The 12,581-nt window shown below is 39.6% G+C and overlaps 1 protein-coding gene across 1 annotated transcript in view; it reads right to left on the reverse strand.

Annotated features, from left to right (window-relative positions):
• nphp4 (nephronophthisis 4) overlaps positions 1 to 12,581 on the reverse strand; it is a 165,150-nt gene that overhangs the window by 110,613 nt on the left and 41,956 nt on the right. The gene's annotated exons all lie outside the window — the stretch shown is intronic.

Raw genomic sequence — 12,581 nt, forward strand, 5'->3', positions numbered from 1 at the left:
TAAGTATTCAACCCCCTCAAATATGTCCTCCTTTTGTAATGTTGCGACTGAACGCAGACTTAATTAGGACTTTAGTTGATGAATCTCCACAAAATCTCCCAAATAAATCGGGGGGAAAAAAATCAAAGGGGGTTAATATTTATGCAAGTTACTGTATATGTTTTGGGTTGTTTTGTGGTAGGAGAAAAATGGTAAGGGTGTAGAAGAAATAAACACGTGTGCAGCACACGTGACAAACATACTCAATGTGTCTCTCACACACACACACACACACACAAAGCATCACGCATATGCTCTAAGTGTGTTTAGCCCACAGGGGCATCTCCTTTGGCAAGCCTTGTTTGTGCTTAATCCTAGGAGGGAAATGGGGCAATATGTGTCTCTGTGTGTGTGTGTGTGTGTGTGTGTGTGTGTGTGTGTGTGTGTGTAATGGTCGCATGCTTATGTTGAGATCCTGTCAGCTCTGTCCTCTGGGTTTCTCTGTGCTTTATCGATCACCCCTCTCTTCTGTTTCTCATCAAAATGAGAGCTTCTACACTGTTAGAGGAAGTGCATGTTGTAGCACTGACTGAAGAGAGCGAAGCGAAGTGGAACACAGCCAGAGGAAAAACAGAGCCATTTGCATATTTATGTAAAACAGAGTTAAATAAAGTTAGTCTATATGGACGTCTGTTTTTATTGAAATCTCAAGAATTGTACCATTTCGTTACACCCCAGATTTGCAGACTTACTGCCTGGCAAAAAGATTCTTAATTCAAAACATCTATTGGTTAAGAAGTACTTGTATAAAGACAAGCTTTAAATGCATGAATCCTTTGGCATGCAGTGCTTTAGCCCCATTCTAATGAAGATAATAAAACAGTCTTCTTTCAAAGAAAAAAAAAAATAAAAAATCATCCTCCTCCTCAACAACAACGATTATTCAATACTGTGAATATTTTGGTGATAAATAAATGTATCAACAGTTACCACATTTGTAATCAATTTATGTGGATCAGCTGTCAAACAAATCTACCGTATCAGAAGGAGTACAATAATATAACCCTACATCATGTGTAAATTACATCCATGCATGCTGTTACACCTTCTGACCAATCAGAACTACTGTAAGAATACAACGCTACTGCTGTACAAGTACCTCCATTGTTCGGAAGACTAGATTTCTCTGGGTTTGTAAGTTTGCCTAAATAGATGTAAAATAGAGAGAGATGCTATTGAGAAGCAACAAACCTTGAAATCAAAACCGGTTGCAAACAGAGATGAAGATTAGCACACTTTCATGGATAGCTGACATTTTAACCATTCGAGTGCATTTAAGCCATCGTACCATTCTGCAACATTGAGCTGTTTGTATTCATAAAAAACAGTTTGCAGAACTGAAGTAATTCTGTGGCAAGTGAATCAAAATCTATTCCATAATAAGAATCTATAATAAAACGTTTAGGTAAAGAAAATTCTTACAGGTTTAAAACATACATTAGTACATAATTTCTTTTTTTAGGAATCTTAAACTATGAACCGTGGAATAATACAGTAAATGCTATATCTAGATCTTAGCTTTAAATATATCTTTCCGTGAAAACCGCCTCCTTTTTCCAACAACGTTAAGCAAAAAACATGGCTAAGGAGCCAAACACATTTGACTAAGCCCTTGCACTTGTCCATTAGTCAATATCAAGCCATGTTTAACAAATATATTTATGAAATAGGACACCGCCTCCACCACAGCATGGATCTACAGTCAGACACCTGCTGCTGCTAAGATGTATTAACTGCTAAGCTCAGTGGCAGAAGCAGTCGGAAGTTGTTTATCACAGTGGTGGGTTTATGTGAGGCTTTGTCGTAGATGAACATCGTTTCTCCAACAAGCTTCCACTGACTGCTTTCTAACCAGGCCTCCCACATACCCGTGTCTCCAATTAGTATATCAATTGTTCTGAGGGTTTTATATCCAGAGCTCTAGTGAAATGCGGCGAACACACCCTACACTATACAGTACCGTCATTCGTAACCCAGTTCGGTGAGTTTCAAGTAGATGTTTAAGAATATTAGATGTAAAGCAACTTCAAATGTTGTGGTTCAAAATCTGCAGTTTAACAAAGCAAATTCCAAGGCAAAGAAACCAAATTGAAAAAGATGGGCACAATTAAATAGAACAGTTTACATACAGTATTCTTTTTTTTTTTTATAGTCATAGTTCAAACTAGGCATCTCTCAAACCCCAGTCATTTCTATACAGTCTATAATGTAATAAACACCGATCATCTTATTTGTATAAATGGTATAACAGACATTGGTGTGTTTTAGAGTGTTCCAGATAAATGACTGTCGATCAAGCATGTTCATCTTATTTTGGATCCAGAGCCTATACCGGGAACATAGGGTGTCCATCACAGGGCACGATGCACACACCCGGGGGCAATTTAGAACATCCAATCCACCACCACACAGACAGTGATCTGAGCACAGATTCAAACCCAGGATCCTGAAGCCATGACTTCGCTCTCACTACCCTCTGCAACGCTGTTAAACCTTAACTGTTTTTCTGCTGTTTGGTTAATTGAAATAGTTTCCTTAACATTTGATATAGCACTTAGGTTTGGCACCAAACAAGAATTTTTTTTCTTTTGATATTTTGTACTCTGATCTCTGGGGCATTAAGGTGTTCTAGGAGCAACATCAAATAATTAAATCAGGGAGTGTTGTGACTGGCTTCAGCAATTTGCCTGCCACGAATGCCAGCAGTTTAAAAGAGCAGCAGAGACTCAGTTGCATTAATAAACTCATTAGAATTCATAATGCTTTTTGTATTTGGCATTCCTCATAAGTGAGACAGCCTTTTTTTTTCGTTTTGTGAGATTTCTCAGTAAATCATAAGAGAATACAAAGAAAAGGACACACACTTCGGTGGAGAATCTTGCTGTTATTTACTGCTCCCAAACCACAAGACAAACATATTTATTGAATGGTTTAATTAAAGAATTGACATTTTTAAAATGTTGTCTGTATCTATTGAAGGATAGGGAGTCATAGTTAGAGCAGAAGATGCTGACATAATCATAACAGCTTACGTTTCCGATTATTTGCAGGTTGCTACGCACTGCTTCCTCCACTTATCACAGACAATTTCCTCCCGACAGGAGGGCTTCACTCAGCGGTCTCCAGACACCAGGGATCAAGTGGAAAGATGCACACATCCCAAACATCAGCTCTTCCTTGCATCTGTAAAATCACTATGACTGGCTGTGGTATACATTTCAGAAGTTTCCCAGGACCAACAGCACAAAATAAAACAACATATCAGTATGATGCTAAATTATTTTATTAAGCTATCATTACTAATATTATTAGGAGTTTCTGGGTACTCATAGCACTTTATTTAATTCACCAACTATTGAAAGTCTATAAGGGATATAACCCTTGCTAGGAAGGTTTAAAGGGCATCCGATGGAGACTAGAGGTGAATCCGATTAGCCACCATTAAGAGTCATACGAACAGGAGGTTTTTACTTTCATGCCAGTAAGCAGTTAAACATGAAGCTCACAGGACAAAGAAAGACAACGGTCATTAAGGTGAATGGGAACGACGCATTTAATATGATGCATTGACAGCTTTATATTATTTAAATTCATATTTAGTAACTGCCTGGTCAGGGTTGGTTTAGATTGATAAAGTGTTTTCAATATTATCTGCAGAGTGGGAGTTCACATCCTGCTGATCTCACAGGGTGCAAAATTGATGGCATACTTTCTCTCTCCCCCATTAATCTCAGTGACACTAGTCAATCATTTTCATCTTTCCACTGAGTATGTCATACTAGCCCTTATGCCTTGTCCTGCTTGGTTGGTAGCTGTTGTGCGATAAATACTGTAGGTTGGAATTAGTCAAAAATATTTCAGGCATAAAAAAAAAATCTATTTTAAATCTAATTCCATATATCTGGGGCTTTCTAAACACTGTGTTCCACTCAAGATCTATAATTCATACCAGTTTCTTTTCTCCTATATTCATTTTTTTAATTTTATTATAGCCTTCACAGGTTTCACAGAATGTCACGGGCATGCACTATACTGTAAATCACAATAAATACACTATAAATCAGCTTCTTTTTACAGTAAAATGTAGAAAGAATATCTTTATATAATATGTCGGTCATGTCGTTCACAGGAAGAACAGCGAGCCAGAGAGATATGAGAGGGAAATAAAACGAAGTTTGATGTCGGTAGCCTATCTGTTACATCTTTTTATTTCTTTTTTCTTCCATTCCTCTTAGCTGCTGTTCTCTACTTCTCTTGCATGCTCTCTCTCTCTCTCTCTCTCTTTGTGTAGTCACGAATTTTGTTTCCTGCCCCCAGTATATGAATATTTTACAGCTAAGAAGCTTAAAGGGAACAATGAAATGGCCTGCAGTTAAATTATACCCTATTTTCATAGCCACAGAGCAGAGAGAGTGGGAGTATGAGTGCAATACAGAGAGAGAGAGAGAGAATGAGGGAGGGAGGGGAGAGAGAGAGAGAGAGAGAGAGAGGAAGCAAAAAAGCATGAGCAGTATAATATTTAACGATATTAAGAAAGCGAGCAGAAAAACAGTTTTGACTCTGGACGTGATGACGCTTGTCCTCCCTCTGCAGTTTCTACTGTGAAATGTCTCAGCTCAAAGGGTCACACGTCATTTATCTCAGCTGCTATAGCAAAGGTCGTCTGACTCGACAGCCACCAGCCCACTGCTTCAGCCACAGCTCAGACATTAGAAGGAGTTGAAAAGCAGACAAGTGCACACAAAGTGACAGGAAACAGAAATCATCCAGGATGAAGCTCAAAGAGATCACATTACCAAATAAGTATAATGGTGTACGGTCATGGAGAGAGCTCTAGAAACATACTTGGGATACCTGACTAACACTTTCCAGAAAAACAGACCTAAGCTGTATTTTGTTAAGGGCAAAATCGTTTGGACATTTAGTATCCTTTATCTGGGTAGATGCATGTATGTCATGTTGACTCATTTTTGTAATAAATTGGGTTACAAGTTATTATAAGAAAGTGCAAAAGAAAGAACAATCTTGGATTTTTAAATTAGTTTGAGATTTCTAGAATATTTTTTAATATTTGATAGAAATATATATGTTACAGAGGACATTCCGCCTACTAAGACATTGTGACTTCTTTCCTGGATTACTTATTCTCTTTGAATCTCAATAAACCTTCCTTAGAATTTGTCATTTTTTTACACACTAATTTAGTGTTATTTTGTGCAGACGCTCAGTAGCTTGGCTTGACTTTTCTAGTTCTAGATGTTCATAAGGTTTTTTGGGATTTCTAGGGAGATTTCTACTCTTAGTCCATTGTGTGATCCGGTACACTGTTGTGATAAAGCAGAAAAGTCTGTAGTTGGAGATGTAGTCAGTTCCCAAACATACAACCAGGCCGTCTAACGGTTCTTTGCAGAAACCTACAATGGTGTAATTACCAACGGATAAGAAAGTTTCCGTCTGAGTGTGTAGTGTATCTTTACCCTTAAATTTTACTCAAGTGCCAGTTATTTTTATACTACATCTGTATTTCCAGGTGAAAGATACAAATTAAAGCATGCAAAACATGTATACTGTACTTGAGGATACCTCCCTAAAACGATGATCTGTAGAGTTTACAACATACAGCAATCCTAAATCACTTGCACAATTTAATTATTTTTTGTTTTTTGTAGTTCAAGAAAATCTTTCCCATTGTTAGAAAAATAGCTCAGTGGATAGAAATAGTGAATGATTTCCATGCTCCTCTGGGGTTGGGGGTTCATTTCCCACCTGAGTGCACAGAGTTTGCATGTACTGTGTTTTCTTGCCGACTGATTGGCATCTTTAAATTGTCTGTGTGAATGGTTTAGTGTGTGTGTGTGTGAGAGAGAAAGTGTCCTGCGATGAGTTGGCACCTTGTCCAAGGATAAGTGGTACAGAAAATATACCGATGTATGGATGGATGGATGGATGGATGGATGGAGAGATGTTTCCATTAAAAGTAAAAAATAACAGCTTTGATGTCAAAGTAAAGAAGACTATGCCTGACTTTATTAGTTTTATCATTTCTCAGCAAATAGTCTGTCTTTTTACAGGGCTACAAGTGCATGAGAGAAAATACTTTTCCCAGCACACTTGCTTTGAACCTTAACCTGCTTCGGCTTTGATGCTTTAGTTCTTCACTGCTGTGAACGAAGTAAAGTAAATGTATAATAAGAGAAATGATACTGCAGAAGGAATGAAACCTGTGTGCTGCTTCCCTATCACTAATCTCAACCAATTTTCACCCTGAATGAATGAAACTGAATGAAATCTCGTCTTTTAGGCTAAAGTGAGTGAGATAGTGTCAGCTTTGCATGTAATCCGGAAGCGATGGTTTCATTACGACTCACGGCAGTAATTGCTTGTTCATAAACACTAGACTCGGGTCGCAAAGTTAAAAACGTGGCACAACCCTGCAATTCTAATTTACAAGGACAATGGTGAGCGATAGCTATAACACCAGAGCACTAACAGGCCATGTCACAGACCATGAGTCAACGTCATCTGATCGATAGGCAATTACATTACCGCTGGATTCGGCTTCAGATAGACAGTATTCACGGACCAGAGAAGGCAGAAGATGAAGCAAGGCTTGGGCCTCCTCCATAAACTCTGATGCCAAAGAGTTTCCTTTGCCAGTGCATCTACTATTATTCAAAAAACATCTTCAATAGGCCAGTTTGAAGCACTTAGGAAGAAGGTAGCACAATAATTAATTGAATAAATCATAAATCAATGCTCAAAAGCACTCACCTCATTGCTATTTAAATCGATATGATAGTCCTAAAATGGTAATGGCGCTGATGAAATTTTAAGTATTAGAAGATAATAACAAATGCATGCTGGAAAAACATGCTTGCATAAGGAGGAAGAAAAAGAGGAAGGTGGACAGACTAGGATATGAAGACTAGATAAAAATAGTGCCCATGCTGTGTCTAATGTTGCAGACAGTTATCTACTTGTAGTGTATATTAGAAAACTGAATTCTAACGTCGGGGTCTGCAGTTTGGAGGTAAGCGTGAGTGCCTGCATGCATTCTGTGCTTCCGGCTCTGTACAGTACAACTATCGGTTACACGCCATTTAGCTCAGCTGCTGTTGTGAAGGTCATCAAGTAAGTGTAATGGTGTATGGTCATAGAGAGTGCATAAAGATACTTCAGACACCACACTTGCTGGAAAACTCCGGAAAGCGTATTCCACAATAGTGATTCAGTTTAATCATTTGGCCAAGAGGTTTGGCAGAATTTCAATCCAATCAGTGAATAATCTAAAGCCCTGTTAAGACAATCTATTGTCATCTATTTGAACATCTGATGGCTGGCCAGGAAGAGATTTGTTGATTTGATTGACCACTTGCAATCAAATCATAGGAAAGTATGTACAAAAATGTCTAACTGCAGACCCGGAGTCTCCTGTATTACCTGTCCTACACATTTTAGTCTTTGATGTAAAAGTACAGCTCTTGTATAAATCTGTTCAGAAACCCAACAAGGTAAAAACAGCTTGCTTGCTAAAAAGGTTGCTCGCGTTGGTTTTCTGGCAAGACTCACATTCTTTTTTGCAACTCGAGTCTGCCCACATGCTTTACCTGCTCCTGCTCGCTACAGTGCAAAACTGCTTAAAAGTGGAGTGTTTTCAAGCCTTTATTGATTTTATTGTTTTTTTTTACTTTGCTCATTTCTAGCAGTTTTTGGATGGTTAACACTACCTGCTACTTAGAACTGTGATTGTATTTGTAGTTGTAGAACCATGTGGAATTGCATATGCAAAATTCCCTTCTCCTCAACCCAACCACCCGGTTTTCTCTCCAATTTGGTCACCAGCTAGCTCTACCCTATGATCTACAGCATCTTACCGACTGTGAAATGTGAAAACTGACACGACCTTCCATCAAGACTCGAAGTTCAGCTAACTGCTGTACCTTCTGCATCGCAGGACAGCGTAACACTCTCAGAGCAAAGCGCTAACTGACCTGTTTCGCACTTAGGATTTGGACTATTTCTATCTCAAGTGATGGTAAAAATCAGTGTTCACATGAATCAGATTCATGTTTTCAATGATGATTTGATAAGAAAAATGTGCACAATACTATCACTGATGAGCAGGTATTATATTTGCCCACTTCAGCAAGCTTTTGTAGCACCATAGCACAAACCTGTAGTGCCGTACGTCACTTTGTTTTGTTCCTGTTCTGTCCAGTTTCTCATAACGTTTCACCTATTTTCAGTTCCACTCTAGACTTGTGCTTCTACTTAAACCCTTGTGTGTGCTGTCTTCACTGGGAAGTGTTTCCTTCGGGTGACATCACTGTGCCTCCTAGTCTGTGTTCCCGATACCCATTTGTAAAACATTGTCTGTTCCCAACCTGCCTGAGGTTTTATATTGTATAGATTTGTTAGGACCTTATCCAGAGTTCTTGTTTCTTTTGCCAAATCTGTACGGTACCTGACCTGCATTTTTTGCATTGTTTTTGGATTCGCCATGTCTTGTCTTGTCATGTCAAGTTTGAATAAAGAAAAGCTCACACTTATGGTGTGTATCGGTTCCTGAGCACCACATGATAATGATATCCAAAAAAAAAAAGTCTTAATAATGAGAGTTTATCGCAATGACTTATCTGAAAAATAAACAGGCTTAACATTTTCCTCAAACTGACTCATCATTGCAAAGTAAATTAGAAATGCGCTGAACATCCGCACTTCAGATGCCGAATATTTTCTCATTAACAACATCCACGCTTCTATCTACCCACCTTTATTTTACATTCGCATTTGTTCTATGTATTTTTAAGCACATGCAATCACTGTCAAACAACTTCCAAAGGTCTCCATGAATTTTGAGCTTGCTGTGACTATCAAGAACAATTACCACATGCAAATATCTCATTTGCATAATGTTTTCTAGCACGACTTTCTATGCGCCATCACTCGTGCAATTATTTTTGTAAACCTCCTGCAACCTGCCCACTAACTGCACGCAATTTATCCAATTGGAGACGCAAATTAGAGTCTAGGTGTGCTAAAAGTGACATGGTGTGTTAGAAGTTTGGTGAATGATTTCAGCAGCCGCAAAACAAGACAAAATAAAACAGGGTTCATGCTGCTAGGTGGAGTGTTACAGCTCAAAGGGGGGGGAAAAAGGAGCAGGGGGGTTAAGGGGCTGCTGGAAAGACAGCAGAAAGACAATTTGAATGAGCAAACAAAGTGATTGGTATTTTAGAGCACATCCGAGTTCTGTCTAAGAAAGTATTAATTGGCTACTCGCTCTAATTAGGATGAAAGTCTTCAAAGTGTTTCCTCGGGTTTCTACAGCCTCTGGCAGACAGACGCGCTAGTTTTTATAATGAGGAAGTGCATGAATGAGAGATGATCAATCCACCAAAATAAATAATGATAAAGGAATGAGAAAGAAGCGTTTGTGAAGCAGATGGCTTCATCAAATTTGGATCTATTTCATTTTTATTCAATAAAGAAAAGAATTCTCGACCCTTTCCACTATGCTTTCTAAGAAGTCAAAATTCTGCTTTCGTTTTTAGACGTGTGTGTTTGAGCGCTGAGAGAAGATGCCCGGCTAGATGAAGAGACAATGCATCAGGACTCACCCCCTTGAAAAGGTCACCCTCCCACATGAGGGCCAATTAGAGACTCCTGTCAACCGCAATCACAGCTGAATTACCACCTCCAAAAGGTGGCAGCGCAGAGGTCACGTCAGGCAAAAAGCGAAAGACAAGCGCCAGGGAAGATTGATTATCAACCTCTCCTTCTTTCTCTCTCTCTCTCTCATACACTTTGTCTGCCTCTGCATCTCTCATTAGGATTTTACTGAGACCAGAGGCACCTGTAGGGCTCCACGTGTCATTCACAGATCACACGTACTCTCAGAGGCTCACGTGGCTACTTGTTGATGTTGATGTATTGAGCCATTAGGCTGCATTATGCCATCATTACACTGCATGTGAAAAAGAAAAAACAACATGTCTGAATCGGAAGATTTTCAAAAGAGGCAGGAGAAATAATTTAGCATTAATCCCTGGTACTTTTGAATTCTCAAGTCTGATTGGTCAAAAAATGTCCTTTTTTTTTTTTTTTTAAATATGCTGTTTTTCCTTCAGTATAAAATAACTCAAAGTCATCCGAACATCCATTTCTGTAACTATTATCCTACACAGGGTCATGAGGGAACTAAAGTCTATTCCACCAGAGAACACAATCTCACACACTTTACAAACACATTACAGACACAATACAGACATTACAAACAATTTAGTGATACCAATCAGCCTACAACACGTGTCAACACGTCTTGGGGCAATGGGGAAAGACAATCCACACGCACACCCTCACACACACACACACCCTCTCACACACACACACCCTCTCACACACACCCTCTCACACACACCCTCTCACACACACCCTCTCACACACACCCTCTCACACACCCTCTCACACACACCCTCTCACACACACACCCACACACACACCCTCACACACACACACCCTCACACACACACACCCTCACACACACACACCCTCACACACACACACCCTCACACACACACACCCTCACACACACACACCCTCACACACACACACCCTCACACACACACACCCTCACACACACACACACCCTCACACACACACACACCCTCACACACACACACACCCTCATACACACACACACCCTCATACACACACACACCCTCATACACACACACACCCTCATACACACACACACACACACCCTCACACACACACAGGAATCAAAATCCCAACCCTTGAGGCACGAGGCAAATAGTCTAACCACCAAGTCATCCTGCTCTGGATAATAATAGTTTAATATGGTGGATTTTTTTTTTCTGTAAGAAGACATTTATTTAATATTTCTAGAATGAGTCTCCGGTGTCAGAACTTCAGTAAGTTTCCTCCATGGAAAAAGACTTCCTGTTTCTGTGCAGCATTTTTGTTTGGAAGAAGAAAAAAAACAAGAAGACCAGTGACTGAACCACCGCTACTAACATATTCTGAGGAAATAATTTGTTTCATGGACCTTTTACATCTTTAATTGTAGCTGATAAAAATGCTCTTTAATTAGTAACTGTTTACAAATAACTGGTAGAACATGAGTAAATCACTTCCTCCCATCCTATTTTGAGGTTTTTGTTGTTGCTTCCTGTCACTTTCTGCATGATGAGTGCTCATGTGTGTGACTTATGCATCAGAAGCTAATGGAATATTGATTGCTGAAAGTTTAGAACTAACCAAATTGCAACAGACAAAAATTCATCTTTTTTTGCAGTAGCTGTTGATATCTTTTCTGCAGACCAGAGTTAATTGCTTGCTCAGAAGGAGGAGAAAAAAACAAGAAGAATCCATCAATAACACATTTTGAATGATGTCCCACTGAGGAATTCTGTAAAACACACTCTTATACAATAATTGCTCAAAATCTACTCTTGTGTAGATTTTGCTCTGTGCTACTGTTTGACTTGCAGCAGGTTGTTTCCCATCATGCATTAGCAATGTGCTGTGAGTGCAGACTTGCTTGCTAACAGGTTTAGTGCTGGTCTGATAGTGATGATGCAGAGTGTGGACACATGGGAGATGGGAAGAAAAGCACAATTAAACTGGTGTAGAATAGCACACGAGCATGTACACACAGGTACACACGCACACACACACACACAGCTGAGGAAAGTCACTAACACTGCTCAACATGCTGATCTGCATGGGGCTTTACACACTGGGATTGTGTGCATGCGGTGAAGGGTGTTGGAGAGAGAAACACTGACAAGAGGGAGAGAGAGAGAGAAAGAGGGAAATAATAAAATGTAAGAGAGAGAGCGAGAGAGAGAGAGAGAGTGAGAGAGTGAGAACGAGGGAGAGGGGGGAGAGAGAGCGCAAGAGAGAGAGAGAGAGAAAGAGAGAGTGTGAAAGAGAGAGAGATAGAAAGAGAGAGTGTGAAAGAGAGAGAGAGAGAGAGAGAGAGACAGAAAGAGAGAGAAAGAGAGAGAAAGAGAGAGAAAGACTGAGAACGAGGGAGAGGGGAGAGAGAGAGCGCGAGTGAGAGAGTGAGAGACTGAGAAAGAGGGAGAGAGAGCGAGTGAGAGAGTGAGAGACTGAGAAAGAGAGAAAGAGAGAGAGAAAGACCAAAAAAAGAGAGAGACAGATAGAGAGAGAGCAAGAGAGAGAGAGAGAATAAAAGAGAACGAGAGAATGGGTCAGTGAATGTATGAAAGAGAGACAGTGTGTGTTTGAGTGAGAAAACAGGAGATAGAGCGAGAAAGAGAAGGACGAGATTGTTAAAGAGAATGAAAGAAAGAGGGATCGGGGCATCCGTAATAATTCTTTATTATATTTGTTTCATTATAGAAATATTCCCATATTTGATTCCGAAACACAAACACAAAGACACCAACACTTTTCCTATCAGCTGATATCCAACACCGATATCCTCTTAGTTACCAAGGCAACTCTCTGTACACGTTTATTGTGAAGTCATGCAAACCACAGAAAAAAAAAGC

The sequence above is a fragment of the Tachysurus vachellii genome, chromosome 11 (genome assembly GCF_030014155.1).
Source record: "Tachysurus vachellii isolate PV-2020 chromosome 11, HZAU_Pvac_v1, whole genome shotgun sequence".
NCBI classification, from domain to species: domain Eukaryota; kingdom Metazoa; phylum Chordata; class Actinopteri; order Siluriformes; family Bagridae; genus Tachysurus; species Tachysurus vachellii.